At 38.2% G+C, this 16920-nt stretch overlaps 8 non-coding genes across 8 annotated transcripts; all 8 read left to right on the top strand.

Moving 5' to 3' along the window:
* The first annotated feature begins 123 nt into the window (after positions 1 to 123).
* trnat-ugu lies at positions 124 to 196 on the top strand. The gene has a single exon. It is a non-coding gene; the product is annotated as a tRNA-Thr (tRNA).
* Positions 197 to 2317: 2121 nt separating this feature from the next.
* Positions 2318 to 2390, top strand: trnat-ugu. Its single transcript has one exon. It is a non-coding gene; the product is annotated as a tRNA-Thr (tRNA).
* A 2121-nt stretch (positions 2391 to 4511) lies between these two features.
* trnat-ugu lies at positions 4512 to 4584 on the top strand. Its single transcript has one exon. It is a non-coding gene; the product is annotated as a tRNA-Thr (tRNA).
* Positions 4585 to 6725: 2141 nt separating this feature from the next.
* Positions 6726 to 6798, top strand: trnat-ugu. The gene has a single exon. It is a non-coding gene; the product is annotated as a tRNA-Thr (tRNA).
* Positions 6799 to 8904: 2106 nt separating this feature from the next.
* trnat-ugu lies at positions 8905 to 8977 on the top strand. The gene has a single exon. It is a non-coding gene; the product is annotated as a tRNA-Thr (tRNA).
* Positions 8978 to 11099: 2122 nt separating this feature from the next.
* Positions 11100 to 11172, top strand: trnat-ugu. Its single transcript has one exon. It is a non-coding gene; the product is annotated as a tRNA-Thr (tRNA).
* A 2111-nt stretch (positions 11173 to 13283) lies between these two features.
* trnat-ugu lies at positions 13284 to 13356 on the top strand. The gene has a single exon. It is a non-coding gene; the product is annotated as a tRNA-Thr (tRNA).
* A 2133-nt stretch (positions 13357 to 15489) lies between these two features.
* trnat-ugu lies at positions 15490 to 15562 on the top strand. The gene has a single exon. It is a non-coding gene; the product is annotated as a tRNA-Thr (tRNA).
* The last annotated feature ends 1358 nt before the right edge of the window (positions 15563 to 16920 follow it).

Genomic DNA, 16920 nt, shown 5'->3' with positions numbered 1-16920 from the left:
TGCATTTACTGTAGGAGCCAGACTGGGAAACCTGCATGTTTGGTTACTTAGGTGTGTCTCTTTTTTTAACTCTATGACGGGTGTGATCTTTATAGCATTCCAATTCTTCATACCTCGCCGTATGGCTCCATAGCTCAGTGGTTAGAGCACTGGTCTTGTAAACCAGGGGTCGTGAGTTCAATTCTCACTGGGGCCTTTATTTTGACTCTACCCTCTGTGACGTTCATCTGAAACTTTGCAAAGGGTGGGAGTTACCATTTGCCGATTCTGTCCTGGGCTGCCCATCATGATTTAAAAAGTGCTGAAACTAGAGACAGGAGTAGCAGAGGTCATGTAATCCAGTGATGCATGTTGAAAGAATAACAACATTAACTTGAACTTTTCCTTATATTAACTCAGTAAAAACGTTTCAATTGTTGCGTGTTGCATATATTTTTTTGTTCAGTATAGTAAATAATGGCTACTTCTGAGAAAGTATTAAAACTTCTGAAGGGCAGTATTCTGAATGCCTGACTGACGTGCCCAAAGTAAACTGCCTGTTACTCAGGACCAGAAGCTAGGAAATGCATATAATTGGTAGAATTTGATGGAAAACACTTTGAAGTTTCTAAACTGTTAAAATAATGTCTGTGAGTATAACAGAATTGATATGGCAGGCGAAAACCCAAGGAAAATCCATCCAGAAATAGTTGTATTTTTTGGCGCTAAGAGGCCTTTCCAATGCAAGTCTATGGGTCTGTATATAAAAATTCCTCCCAGATTGCAGTACCTATGGATTCCACTAGATGTCAACAGTATTTATACAGGGTTTCAGGCTTGTTTGTTGAAATACGAACAAGTAATAGTAGTTTTTCCCAAGGAAGCTCAACAGGAAAAGTAGGCTTTTGGCACGCATGAATGAGGGTGCGCTCTTCGTTATTTTCCTTTCCTATTGAACACCGTTCTTTCTGTCTGGAGTATTATCCTTTATTTACATCTTAGGGTACCTGAGGGTTGAATAGAACATTGTTTGACTTGTATGAACAAAGTTTACCGGTAGCTTTTTGGATTCCTTTGTATGCATGTTGAAGGAGTGGATTACTGAAATCAATGGCTCCAACTAAACTAACTTTTTTGGATATAAAGAAGGAATTTATCAAACAAAACGAACATTCATTGTGTAGCTGGGATCCTTGGGATTGCAAACAGGTAAGTGATTTATTTAATCACCATTTTCAATTCTGTGAAGCCTGTGCTGGTTGAAAAAATATTTTGATGTGGGGCGCTGTCCTCAGATAATCACATGGTATGCTTCCGCCGTAAAGCCTTTTTGAAATCTGGCAACGCATTTGGATTAACAAGAAGTTAAGCTTTTAAATGATATGAGACACTTCTATCTTCATGAATGTTTAATATTATGACTTTGTCAATTGAATTTGGCGCTCTCCAATTTCATCGGATGTTGTCGGAAGAGGGTATTACTGTCAAGAGGAGTGAAACAAGGTTGTCCACTGTCGACATATCTATTCATCATGGCCATCAAAATGTTAGCTATTAAAATCAGAACCAACAATAAAATCAAGGGGATAGAAATCCGGGGCTTAAAAACAAAGGTGTCATTGTACGCTGAGGACTTATGCTTTCTTTTAAAACCACCATTTGGATCGCTGCAGAGACTCATAGACAATCTAGATCATTTCTCTAACCTCTCTGGAATACAACTGAACTATGATAAGTGTACCCTTATAAAGTTGGATGGTTTTCAGAGATTGGTGAGAGGGGTTGAGGGTAGCTGAAGGGTGGGACTAAAATAAAAAATATAAAAATATGACTAATGTAAAATATACTGTGTCCCTAATATGTTTATAGTATGTATAAGCTAGAAGTAGAAGTCTAAGTATTGATGTCCATTAATTGAATCCAATTAGGGGAGGGGTGGTAGGGTTAAGGGAAAATAATACAATGGAATGTTTGTAAAAAAAATGTATGGGGGATTGGAAATGATGCAGACAGTTACATTGAAAGGACACACAATCCATCTGCAGTATTAAAGCTGATCTACCCCTAAAAATAACAAAATGGATGGTCATGAAGGAGAGGAGACTATTAAAGGAGAATTCTGAAGAATGTGGACCACTATACCAGACCTGCCTGTGGGTCACATAGACCTGGGAGAGTTTGTCATTAAATGTATAACAAAGGATGTCAAGGAATCTGCATTTACTGTAGGAGCCAGACTGGGAAACCTGCATGTTTGGTTACTTAGGTGTGTCTCTTTTTTTAACTGTATGACGGGTGTGATCTTTATAGCATTCCAATTCTTCATACCTTGCCGTATGGCTCCATAGCTCAGTGGTTAGAGCACTGGTCTTGTAAACCAGGGGTCGTGAGTTCAATTCTCACTGGGGCCTTTATTTTGACTCTACCCTCTGTGACGTTCATCTGAAACTTTGCAAAGGGTGGGAGTTACCATTTGCCGATTCTGTCCTGGGCTGCCCATCATGATTTAAAAAGTGCTGAAACTAGAGACAGGAGTAGCAGAGGTCATGTAATCCAGTGATGCATGTTGAAAGAATAACAACATTAACTTGAACTTTTCCTTATATTAACTCAGTAAAAACGTTTCAATTGTTGCGTGTTGCATATATTTTTTTGTTCAGTATAGTAAATAATGGCTACTTCTGAGAAAGTATTAAAACTTCTGAAGGGCAGTATTCTGAATGCCTGACTGACGTGCCCAAAGTAAACTGCCTGTTACTCAGGACCAGAAGCTAGGAAATGCATATAATTGGTAGAATTTGATGGAAAACACTTTGAAGTTTCTAAACTGTTAAAATAATGTCTGTGAGTATAACAGAATTGATATGGCAGGCGAAAACCCAAGGAAAATCCATCCAGAAATAGTTGTATTTTTTGGCGCTAAGAGGCCTTTCCAATGCAAGTCTATGGGTCTGTATATAAAAATTCCTCCCAGATTGCAGTACCTATGGATTCCACTAGATGTCAACAGTATTTATACAGGGTTTCAGGCTTGTTTGTTGAAATACGAACAAGTAATAGTAGTTTTTCCCAAGGAAGCTCAACAGGAAAAGTAGGCTTTTGGCGCGCATGAATGAGGGTGCGCTCTTCGTTATTTTCCTTTCCTATTGAACACCGTTCTTTCTGTCTGGAGGATTATCCTTTATTTACATCTTAGGGTACCTGAGGGTTGAATAGAACATTGTTTGACTTGTATGAACAAAGTTTACCGGTAGCTTTTTGGATTCCTTTGTATGCATGTTGAAGGAGTGGATTACTGAAATCAATGGCTCCAACTAAACTAACTTTTTTGGATATAAAGAAGGAATTTATCAAACAAAACGAACATTCATTGTGTAGCTGGGATCCTTGGGATTGCAAACAGGTAAGTGATTTATTTAATCACCATTTTCAATTCTGTGAAGCCTGTGCTGGTTGAAAAAATATTTTGATGTGGGGCGCTGTCCTCAGATAATCACATGGTATGCTTCCGCCGTAAAGCCTTTTTGAAATCTGGCAACGCATTTGGATTAACAAGAAGTTAAGCTTTTAAATGATATGAGACACTTCTATCTTCATGAATGTTTAATATTATGACTTTGTCAATTGAATTTGGCGCTCTCCAATTTCATCGGATGTTGTCGGAAGAGGGTATTACTGTCAAGAGGAGTGAAACAAGGTTGTCCACTGTCGACATATCTATTCATCATGGCCATCAAAATGTTAGCTATTAAAATCAGAACCAACAATAAAATCAAGGGGATAGAAATCCGGGGCTTAAAAACAAAGGTGTCATTGTACGCTGAGGACTTATGCTTTCTTTTAAAACCACCATTTGGATCGCTGCAGAGACTCATAGACAATCTAGATCATTTCTCTAACCTCTCTGGAATACAACTGAACTATGATAAGTGTAACCTTATAAAGTTGGATGGTTTTCAGAGATTGGTGAGAGGGGTTGAGGGTAGCTGAAGGGTGGGACTAAAATTTAAAATATAAAAATATGACTAATGTAAAATATACTGTGTCCCTAATATGTTTATAGTATGTATAAGCTAGAAGTAGAAGTCTAAGTATTGATGTCCATTAATTGAATCCAATTAGGGGAGGGGTGGTAGGGTTAAGGGAAAATAATACAATGGAATGTTTGTAAAAAAAATGTATGGGGGATTGGAAATGATGCAGACAGTTACATTGAAAGGACACACAATCCATCTGCAGTATTAAAGCTGATCTACCCCTAAAAATAACAAAATGGATGGTCATGAAGGAGAGGAGACTATTAAAGGAGAATTCTGAAGAATGTGGACCACTATACCAGACCTGCCTGTGGGTCACATAGACCTGGGAGAGTTTGTCATTAAATGTATAACAAAGGATGTCAAGGAATCTGCATTTACTGTAGGAGCCAGACTGGGAAACCTGCATGTTTGGTTACTTAGGTGTGTCTCTTTTTTTAACTGTATGACGGGTGTGATCTTTATAGCATTCCAATTCTTCGTACCTTGCCGTATGGCTCCATAGCTCAGTGGTTAAAGCACTGGTCTTGTAAACCAGGGGTCGTGAGTTCAATTCTCACTGGGGCCTTGATTTTGACTCTACCCTCTGTGACGTTCATCTGAAACTTTGCAAAGGGTGGGAGTTACCATTTGCCGATTCTGTCCTGGGCTGCCCATCATGATTTAAAAAGTGCTGAAACTAGAGACAGGAGTAGCAGAGGTCATGTAATCCAGTGATGCATGTTGAAAGAATAACAACATTAACTTGAACTTTTCCTTATATTAACTCAGTAAAAACGTTTCAATTGTTGCGTGTTGCGTATATTTTATTATTCAGTATAGTAAATAATGGCTACTTCTGAGAAAGTATTAAAACTTCTGAAGGGCAGTATTCTGAATGCCTGACTGACGTGCCCAAAGTAAACTGCCTGTTACTCAGGACCAGAAGCTAGGAAATGCATATAATTGGTAGAATTTGATGGAAAACACTTTGAAGTTTCTAAACTGTTAAAATAATGTCTGTGAGTATAACAGAATTGATATGGCAGGCGAAAACCCAAGGAAAATCCATCCAGAAATAGTTGTATTTTTTGGCGCTAAGAGGCCTTTCCAATGCAAGTCTATGGGTCTGTATATAAAAATTCCTCCCAGATTGCAGTACCTATGGATTCCACTAGATGTCAACAGTCTTTATACAGGGTTTCAGGCTTGTTTGTTGAAATACGAACAAGTAATAGTAGTTTTTCCCAAGGAAGCTCAACAGGAAAAGTAGGCTTTTGGCGCGCATGAATGAGGGTGCGCTCTTCGTTATTTTCCTTTCCTATTGAACACCGTTCTTTCTGTCTGGAGTATTATCCTTTATTTACATCTTACCTGAGGGTTGAATAGAACATCAACCTGAGGGTTGAATAGAACATTGTTTGACTTGTATGAACAAAGCTTACCGGTAGCTTTTTGGATTCCTTTGTATGCATGATGAAGGAGTGGATTACTGAAATCAATGGCTCCAACTAAACTAACTTTTTTGGATATAAAGAAGGAATTTATCAAACAAAACGAACATTCATTGTGTAGCTGGGATCCTTGGGATTGCAAACAGGTAAGTGATTTATTTAATCACCATTTTCAATTCTGTGAAGCCTGTGCTGGTTGAAAAAATATTTTGATGTGGGGCGCTGTCCTCAGATAATCACATGGTATGCTTCCGCCGTAAAGCCTTTTTGAAATCTGGCAACGCATTTGGATTAACAAGAAGTTAAGCTTTTAAATGATATGAGACACTTCTATCTTCATGAATGTTTAATATTATGACTTTGTCAATTGAATTTGGCGCGCTCCAATTTCATCGGATGTTGTCGGAAGAGGGTATTACTGTCAAGAGGAGTGAAACAAGGTTGTCCACTGTCGACATATCTATTCATCATGGCCATCAAAATGTTAGCTATTAAAATCAGAACCAACAATGAAATCAAGGGGATAGAAATCCGGGGCTTAAAAACAAAGGTGTCATTGTACGCTGAGGACTTATGCTTTCTTTTAAAACCACCATTTGGATCGCTGCAGAGACTCATAGACAATCTAGATCATTTCTCTAACCTCTCTGGAATACAACTGAACTATGATAAGTGTACCCTTATAAAGTTGGATGGTTTTCAGAGATTGGTGAGAGGGGTTGAGGGTAGCTGAAGGGTGGTGACTAAAATTAAAAATATAAAAATATGACTAATGTAAAATATACTGTGTCCCTAATATGTTTATAGTATGTATAAGCTAGAAGTAGAAGTCTAAGTATTGATGTCCATTAATTGAATCCAATTAGGGGAGGGGTGGTAGGGTTAAGGGAAAATAATACAATGGAATGTTTGTAAAAAAAATGTATGGGGGATTGGAAATGATGCAGACAGTTACGTTGAAAGGACACACAATCCATCTGCAGTATTAAAGCTGATCTACCCCTAAAAATAACAAAATGGATGGTCATGAAGGAGAGGAGACTATTAAAGGAGAATTCTGAAGAATGTGGACCACTATACCAGACCTGCCTGTGAGTCACATAGACCTGGGAGAGTTTGTCATTAAATGTATAACAAAGGATGTCAAGGAATCTGCATTTACTGTAGGAGCCAGACTGGGAAACCTGCATGTTTGGTTACTTAGGTGTGTCTCTTTTATTAACTGTATGACGGGTGTGATCTTTATAGCATTCCAATTCTTCATACCTTGCCGTATGGCTCCATAGCTCAGTGGTTAGAGCACTGGTCTTGTAAACCAGGGGTCGTGAGTTCAATTCTCACTGGGGCCTTGATTTTGACTCTACCCTCTGTGACATTCAGCTGAAACTTTGCAAAGGGTGGGAGTTACCATTTGCCGATTCTGTCCTGGGCTACCCATCATGATTTAAAAAGTGCTGAAACTAGAGACCTAGCAGAGGTCATGTAATCCATGTTGAAAGAATAACAACATTAACTTGAACTTTTCCTTATATTAACTGTAACTCAGTAAAAACGTTTCAATTGTTGCGTGTTGCGTATATTTTTTTGTTCAGTATAGTAAATAATGGCTACTTCTGAGAAAGTATTAAAACTTCTGAAGGGCAGTATTCTGAATTTCTGCCTGACTGACGTGCCCAAAGTAAACTGCCTGTTACTCAGGACCAGAAGCTAGGAAATGCATATAATTGGTAGAATTTGATGGAAAACACTTTGAAGTTTCTAAACTGTTAAAATAATGTCTGTGAGTATAACAGAATTGATATGGCAGGCGAAAACCCAAGGAAAATCCATCCAGAAATAGTTGTATTTTTTGGCGCTAAGAGGCCTTTCCAATGCAAGTCTATGGGTCTGTATATAAAAATTCCTCCCAGATTGCAGTACCTATGGATTCCACTAGATGTCAACAGTCTTTATACAGGGTTTCAGGCTTGTTTGTTGAAATACGAACAAGTAATAGTAGTTTTTCCCAAGGAAGCTCAACAGGAAAAGTAGGCTTTTGGCGCGCATGAATGAGGGTGCGCTCTTCGTTATTTTCCTTTCCTATTGAACACCGTTCTTTCTGTCTGGAGGATTATCCTTTATTTACATCTTAGGGTACCTGAGGGTTGAATAGAACATTGTTTGACTTGTATGAACAAAGTTTACCGGTAGCTTTTTGGATTCCTTTGTATGCATGTTGAAGGAGTGGATTACTGAAATCAATGGCTCCAACTAAACTAACTTTATTGGATATAAAGAAGGAATTTATCAAACAAAACGAACATTCATTGTGTAGCTGGGATCCTTGGGATTGCAAACAGGTAAGTGATTTATTTAATCACCATTTTCAATTCTGTGAAGCCTGTGCTGGTTGAAAAAATATTTTGATGTGGGGCGCTGTCCTCAGATAATCACATGGTATGCTTCCGCCGTAAAGCCTTTTTGAAATCTGGCAACGCATTTGGATTAACAAGAAGTTAAGCTTTTAAATGATATGAGACACTTCTATCTTCATGAATGTTTAATATTATGACTTTGTCAATTGAATTTGGCGCTCTCCAATTTCATCGGATGTTGTCGGAAGAGGGTATTACTGTCAAGAGGAGTGAAACAAGGTTGTCCACTGTCGACATATCTATTCATCATGGCCATCAAAATGTTAGCTATTAAAATCAGAACGAACAATAAAATCAAGGGGATAGAAATCCGGGGCTTAAAAACAAAGGTGAGGACTTATGCTTTCTTTTAAAACCACCATTTGGATCGCTGCAGAGACTCATAGACAATCTAGATCATTTCTCTAACCTCTCTGGAATACAACTGAACTATGATAAGTGTACCCTTATAAAGTTGGATGGTTTTCAGAGATTGGTGAGAGGGGTTGAGGGTAGCTGAAGGGTGGGACTAAAATTAAAAATATAAAAATATGACTAATGTAAAATATACTGTGTCCCTAATATGTTTATAGTATGTATAAGCTAGAAGTAGAAGTCTAAGTATTGATGTCCTTTAATTGAATCCAATTAGGGGAGGGGTGGTAGGGTTAAGGGAAAATAATACAATGGAATGTTTGTAAAAAAAATGTATGGGGGATTGGAAATGATGCAGACAGTTACATTGAAAGGACACACAATCCATCTGCAGTATTAAAGCTGATCTACCCCTAAAAATAACTAAATGGATGGTCATGAAGGAGAGGAGACTATTAAAGGAGAATTCTGAAGAATGTGGACCACTATACCTGACCTGCCTGTGGGTCACATAGACCTGGGAGAGTTTGTCATTAAATGTATAACAAAGGATGTCAAGGAATCTGCATTTACTGTAGGAGCCAGACTGGGAAACCTGCATGTTTGGTTACTTAGGTGTGTCTCTTTTTTTAACTGTATGACGGGTGTGATCTTTATAGCATTCCAATTCTTCATACCTTGCCGTATGGCTCCATAGCTCAGTGGTTAGAGCACTGGTCTTGTAAACCAGGGGTCGTGAGTTCAATTCTCACTGGGGCCTTGATTTTGACTCTACCCTCTGTGACATTCATCTGAAACTTTGCAAAGGGTGGGAGTTACCATTTGCCGATTCTGTCCTGGGCTGCCCATCATGATTTAAAAAGTGCTGAAACTAGAGACAGGAGTAGCAGAGGTCATGTAATCCAGTGATGCATGTTGAAAGAATAACAACATTAACTTGAACTTTTCCTTATATTAACTCAGTAAAAACGTTTCAATTGTTGCGTGTTGCATATATTTTTTTGTTCAGTATAGTAAATAATGGCTACTTCTGAGAAAGTATTAAAACTTCTGAAGGGCAGTATTCTGAATGCCTGACTGACGTGCCCAAAGTAAACTGCCTGTTACTCAGGACCAGAAGCTAGGAAATGCATATAATTGGTAGAATTTGATGGAAAACACTTTGAAGTTTCTAAACTGTTAAAATAATGTCTGTGAGTATAACAGAATTGATATGGCAGGCGAAAACCCAAGGAAAATCCATCCAGAAATAGTTGTATTTTTTGGCGCTAAGAGGCCTTTCCAATGCAAGTCTATGGGTCTGTATATAAAAATTCCTCCCAGATTGCAGTACCTATGGATTCCACTAGATGTCAACAGTCTTTATACAGGGTTTCAGGCTTGTTTGTTGAAATACGAACAAGTAATAGTAGTTTTTCCCAAGGAAGCTCAACAGGAAAAGTAGGCTTTTGGCGCGCATGAATGAGGGTGCGCTCTTCGTTATTTTCCTTTCCTATTGAACACCGTTCTTTCTGTCTGGAGTATTATCCTTTATTTACATCTTAGGGTACCTGAGGGTTGAATAGAACATTGTTTGACTTGTATGAACAAAGTTTACCGGTAGCTTTTTGGATTCCTTTGTATGCATGTTGAAGGAGTGGATTACTGAAATCAATGGCTCCAACTAAACTAACTTTATTGGATATAAAGAAGGAATTTATCAAACAAAACGAACATTCATTGTGTAGCTGGGATCCTTGGGATTGCAAACAGGTAAGTGATTTATTTAATCACCATTTTCAATTCTGTGAAGCCTGTGCTGGTTGAAAAAATATTTTGATGTGGGGCGCTGTCCTCAGATAATCACATGGTATGCTTCCGCCGTAAAGCCTTTTTGAAATCTGGCAACGCATTTGGATTAACAAGAAGTTAAGCTTTTAAATGATATGAGACACTTCTATCTTCATGAATGTTTAATATTATGACTTTGTCAATTGAATTTGGCGCGCTCCAATTTCATTGGATGTTGTCGGAAGAGGGTATTACTGTCAAGAGGAGTGAAACAAGGTTGTCCACTGTCGACATATCTATTCATCATGGCCATCAAAATGTTAGCTATTAAAATCAGAACCAACAATAAAATCAAGGGGATAGAAATCCGGGGCTTAAAAACAAAGGTGTCATTGTACGCTGAGGACTTATGCTTTCTTTTAAAACCACCATTTGGATCGCTGCAGAGACTCATAGACAATCTAGATCATTTCTCTAACCTCTCTGGAATACAACTGAACTATGATAAGTGTACCCTTATAAAGTTGGATGGTTTTCAGAGATTGGTGAGAGGGGTTGAGGGTAGCTGAAGGGTGGTGACTAAAATTAAAAATATAAAAATATGACTAATGTAAAATATACTGTGTCCCTAATATGTTTATAGTATGTATAAGCTAGAAGTAGAAGTCTAAGTATTGATGTCCATTAATTGAATCCAATTAGGGGAGGGGTGGTAGGGTTAAGGGAAAATAATACAATGGAATGTTTGTAAAAAAAATGTATGGGGGATTGGAAATGATGCAGACAGTTACATTGAAAGGACACACAATCCATCTGCAGTATTAAAGCTGATCTACCCCTAAAAATAACAAAATGGATGGTCATGAAGGAGAGGAGACTATTAAAGGAGAATTCTGAAGAATGTGGACCACTATACCAGACCTGCCTGTGGGTCACATAGACCTGGGAGAGTTTGTCATTAAATGTATAACAAAGGATGTCAAGGAATCTGCATTTACTGTAGGAGCCAGACTGGGAAACCTGCATGTTTGGTTACTTAGGTGTGTCTCTTTTTTTAACTGTATGACGGGTGTGATCTTTATAGCATTCCAATTCTTCATACCTTGCCGTATGGCTCCATAGCTCAGTGGTTAGAGCACTGGTCTTGTAAACCAGGGGTCGTGAGTTCAATTCTCACTGGGGCCTTGATTTTGACTCTACCCTCTGTGACGTTCATCTGAAACTTTGCAAAGGGTGGGAGTTACCATTTGCCGATTCTGTCCTGGGCTGCCCATCATGATTTAAAAAGTGCTGAAACTAGAGACAGGAGTAGCAGAGGTCATGTAATCCAGTGATGCATGTTGAAAGAATAACAACATTAACTTGAACTTTTCCTTATATTAACTCAGTAAAAACGTTTCAATTGTTGCGTGTTGCATATATTTTTTTATTCAGTATAGTAAATAATGGCTACTTCTGAGAAAGTATTAAAACTTCTGAAGGGCAGTATTCTGAATGCCTGACTGACGTGCCCAAAGTAAACTGCCTGTTACTCAGGACCAGAAGCTAGGAAATGCATATAATTGGTAGAATTTGATGGAAAACACTTTGAAGTTTCTAAACTGTTAAAATAATGTCTGTGAGTATAACAGAATTGATATGGCAGGCGAAAACCCAAGGAAAATCCATCCAGAAATAGTTGTATTTTTTGGCGCTAAGAGGCCTTTCCAATGCAAGTCTATGGGTCTGTATATAAAAATTCCTCCCAGATTGCAGTACCTATGGATTCCACTAGATGTCAATAGTCTTTATACAGGGTCTCAGGCTTGTTTGTTGAAATACGAACAAGTAATAGTAGTTTTTCCCAAGGAAGCTCAACAGGAAAAGTAGGCTTTTGGCGCGCATGAATGAGGGTGCGCTCTTCGTTATTTTCCTTTCCTATTGAACACCGTTCTTTCTGTCTGGAGTATTATCCTTTATTTACATCTTAGGGTACCTGAGGGTTGAATAGAACATTGTTTGACATTGTTTACCGGTAGCTTTTTGGATTCCTTTGTATGCATGTTGAAGGAGTGGATTACTGAAATCAATGGCTCCAACTAAACTAACTTTTTTGGATATAAAGAAGGAATTTATCAAACAAAACGAACATTCATTGTGTAGCTGGGATCCTTGGGATTGCAAACAGGTAAGTGATTTATTTAATCACCATTTTCAATTCTGTGAAGCCTGTGCTGGTTGAAAAAATATTTTGATGTGGGGCGCTGTCCCCAGATAATCACATGGTATGCTTCCGCCGTAAAGCCTTTTTGAAATCTGGCAACGCATTTGGATTAACAAGAAGTTAAGCTTTTAAATTATATGAGACACTTCTATCTTCATGAATGTTTAATATTATGACTTTGTCAATTGAATTTGGCGCTCTCCAATTTCATCGGATGTTGTCGGAAGAGGGTATTACTGTCAAGAGGAGTGAAACAAGGTTGTCCACTGTCGACATATCTATTCATCATGGCCATCAAAATGTTAGCTATTAAAATCAGAACCAACAATAAAATCAAGGGGATAGAAATCCGGGGCTTAAAAACAAAGGTGTCATTGTACGCTGAGGACTTATGCCTTCTTTTAAAACCACCATTTGGATCGCTGCAGAGACTCATAGACAATCTAGATCATTTCTCTAACCTCTCTGGAATACAACTGAACTATGATAAGTGTACCCTTATAAAGTTGGATGGTTTTCAGAGATTGGTGAGAGGGGTTGAGGGTAGCTGAAGGGTGGGACTAAAATTAAAAATATAAAAATATGACTAATGTAAAATATACTGTGTCCCTAATATGTTTATAGTATGTATAAGCTAGAAGTAGAAGTCTAAGTATTGATGTCCATTAATTGAATCCAATTAGGGGAGGGGTGGTAGGGTTAAGGGAAAATAATACAATGGAATGTTTGTAAAAAAAATGTATGGGGGATTGGAAATGATGCAGACAGTTACATTGAAAGGACACACAATCCATCTGCAGTATTAAAGCTGATCTACCCCTAAAAATAACAAAATGGATGGTCATGAAGGAGAGGAGACTATTAAAGGAGAATTCTGAAGAATGTGGACCACTATACCAGACCTGCCTGTGGGTCACATAGACCTGGGAGAGTTTGTCATTAAATGTATAACAAAGGATGTCAAGGAATCTGCATTTACTGTAGGAGCCAGACTGGGAAACCTGCATGTTTGGTTACTTAGGTGTGTCTCTTTTTTTAACTGTATGACGGGTGTGATCTTCATAGCATTCCAATTCTTCATACCTTACCGTATGGCTCCATAGCTCAGTGGTTAGAGCACTTGTCTTGTAAACCAGGGGTTGTGAGTTCAATTCTCACTGGGGCCTTGATTTTGACTCTACCCTCTGTGACATTCATCTGAAACTTTGCAAAGGGTGGGAGTTACCATTTGCCGATTCTGTCCTGGGCTGCCCATCATGATTTAAAAAGTGCTGAAACCAGAGACAGGAGTAGCAGAGGTCATGTAATCCAGTGATGCATGTTGAAAGAATAACAACATTAACTTGAACTTTTCCTTAACTCAGTAAAAACGTTTCAATTGTTGCGTGTTGCGTATATTTTATTATTCAGTATAGTAAATAATGGCTACTTCTGAGAAAGTATTAAAACTTCTGAAGGGCAGTATTCTGAATGCCTGACTGACGTGCCCAAAGTAAACTGCCTGTTACTCAGGACCAGAAGCTAGGAAATGCATATAATTGGTAGAATTTGATGGAAAACACTTTGAAGTTTCTAAACTGTTAAAATAATGTCTGTGAGTATAACAGAATTGATATGGCAGGCGAAAACCCAAGGAAAATCCATCCAGAAATAGTTGTATTTTTTGGCGCTAAGAGGCCTTTCCAATGCAAGTCTATGGGTCTGTATATAAAAATTCCTCCCAGATTGCAGTACCTATGGATTCCACTAGATGTCAACAGTCTTTATACAGGGTTTCAGGCTTGTTTGTTGAAATACGAACAAGTAATAGTAGTTTTTCCCAAGGAAGCTCAACAGGAAAAGTAGACTTTTGGCGCGCATGAATGAGGGTGCGCTCTTCGTTATTTTCCTTTCCTATTGAACACCGTTCTTTCTGTCTGGAGTATTATCCTTTATTTACATCTTAGGGTACCTGATGGTTGAATAGAACATTGTTTGACTTGTATGAACAAAGTTTACCGGTAGCTTTTTGGATTCCTTTGTATGCATGTTGAAGGAGTGGATTACTGAAATCAATGGCTCCACCTAAACTAACTTTTTTGGATATAAAGAAGGAATTTATCAAACAAAACGAACATTCATTGTGTAGCTGGGTTCCTTGGGATTGCAAACAGAGGAAGATCTTCAAAGGTAAGTGATTTATTTAATCGCTATTTGCAATTCTGTGAAGCCTGTGCTGGTTGAAAAAATATTTTGATGTGGGGCGCTGTCCTCAGATAATCACATGGTATGCTTCCGCCGTAAAGCCTTTTTGAAATCTGGCAACGCATTTAGATTAACAAGAAGTTAAACTTTTAAATGATGTGAGACACTTCTATCTTCATGAATGTTTAATATTATGACTTTGTCAGTTGAATTTGGCGCTCTCCAATTTCACCGGATGTTGTCGGAAGAGGGTATTACTGTCAAGAGGAGTGAAACAAGGTTGTCCACTGTCGACATATCTATTCATCATGGCCATCAAATTGTTAGCTATTAAAATCAGAACCAACAATAAAATCAAGGGGATAGAAATCCGGGGCTTAAAAACAAAGGTGTCATTGTACGCTGAGGACTTATGCTTTCTTTTAAAACCACCATTTGGATCGCTGCAGAGACTCATCGACAATCTAGATCATTTCTCTAACCTCTCTGGAATACAACTGAACTATGATAAGTGTACCCTTATAAAGTTGGATGGTTTTCAGAGATTGGTGAGAGGGGTTGAGGGTAGCTGAAGGGTGGGACTAAAATTAAAAATATAAAAATATGACTAACGTAAAATATACTGTGTCCCTAATATGTTTATAGTATGTATAAGCTAGAAGTAGAAGTCTAAGTATTGATGTCCATTAATTGAATCCAATTAGGGGAGGGGTGGTAGGGTTAAGGGAAAATAATACAATGGAATGTTTGTAAAAAAAAATGTATGGGGGATTGGAAATGATGCAGACAGTTACATTGAAAGGACACACAATCCATCTGCAGTATTAAAGCTGATCTACCCCTAAAAATAACAAAATGGATGGTCATGAAGGAGAGGAGACTATTAAAGGAGAATTCTGAAGAATGTGGACCACTATACCAGACCTGCCTGTGGGTCACATAGACCTGGGAGAGTTTGTCATTAATTGTATAACAAAGGATGTCAAGGAATCTGCATTTACTGTAGGAGCCAGACTGGGAAACCTGCATGTTTGGTTACTTAGGTGTGTCTCTTTTTTTAACTGTATGACGGGAGTGATCTTTATAGCATTCCAATTCTTCATACCTTGCCGTATGGCTCCATAGCTCAGTGGTTAGAGCACTGGTCTTGTAAACCAGGGGTCGTGAGTTCAATTCTCACTGGGGCCTTGATTTTGACTCTACCCTCTGTGACATTCATCTGAAACTTTGCAAAGGGTGGGAGTTACCATTTGCCGATTCTGTCCTGGGCTGCCCATCATGATTTAAAAAGTGCTGAAACTAGAGACAGGAGTAGCAGAGGTCATGTAATCCAGTGATGCATGTTGAAAGAATAACAACATTAACTTGAACTTTTCCTTATATTAACTCAGTAAAAACGTTTCAATTGTTGCGTGTTGCATATATTTTTTTGTTCAGTATAGTAAATAATGGCTACTTCTGAGAAAGTATTAAAACTTCTGAAAGGCAGTATTCTGAATGCCTGACTGACGTGCCCAAAGTAAACTGCCTGTTACTCAGTACCAGAAGCTAGGAAATGCATATAATTGGTAGAATTTGATGGAAAACACTTTGAAGTTTCTAAACTGTTAAAATAATGTCTGTGAGTATAACAGAATTGATATGGCAGGCGAAAACCCAAGGAAAATCCATCCAGAAATAGTTGTATTTTTTGGCGCTAAGAGGCCTTTCCAATGCAAGTCTATGGGTCTGTATATAAAAATTCCTCCCAGATTGCAGTACCTATGGATTCCACTAGATGTCAACAGTCTTTATACAGGGTTTCAGGCTTGTTTGTTGAAATACGAACAAGTAATAGTAGTTTTTCCCAAGGAAGCTCAACAGGAAAAGTAGGCTTTTGGCGCGCATGAATGAGGGTGCGCTCTTCGTTATTTTCCTTTCCTATTGAACACCGTTCTTTATGTCTGGAGTATTATCCTTTATTTACATCTTAGGGTACCTGAGGGTTGAATAGAACATTGTTTGACTTGTATGAACAAAGTTTACCGGTAGCTTTTTGGATTCCTTTGTATGCATGTTGAAGGAGTGGATTACTGAAATCAATGGCTCCAACTAAACTAACTTTATTGGATATAAAGAAGGAATTTATCAAACAAAACGAACATTCTTTGTCTAGCTGGGATCCTTGGGATTGCAAACAGAGGAAGATCTTCAAAGGTAAGTGATTTATTTAATCGCTATTTGCAATTCTGTGAAGCCTGTGCTGGTTGAAAAAATATTTTGATGTGGGGCGCTGTCCTCAGATAATCACATGGTATGCTTCCGCCGTAAAGCCTTTTTGAAATCTGGCAACGTATTTAGATTAACAAGAAGTTAAACTTTTAAATTATGTGAGACACTTCTATCTTCATGAATGTTTAATATTATGACTTTGTCAATTGAATTTGGCGCTCTCCAATTTCATCGGATGTTGTCGGAAGAGGGTATTACTGTCAAGAGGAGTGAAACAAGGTTGTCCACTGTCGACATATCTATTCATCATGGCCATCAAAATGTTAGCTATTAAA

Source organism: Oncorhynchus mykiss, chromosome 2 (assembly GCF_013265735.2).
Source record: "Oncorhynchus mykiss isolate Arlee chromosome 2, USDA_OmykA_1.1, whole genome shotgun sequence".
Classification (NCBI taxonomy): domain Eukaryota; kingdom Metazoa; phylum Chordata; class Actinopteri; order Salmoniformes; family Salmonidae; genus Oncorhynchus; species Oncorhynchus mykiss.
This window is presented reverse-complemented; position numbering and strand designations above follow the sequence as displayed.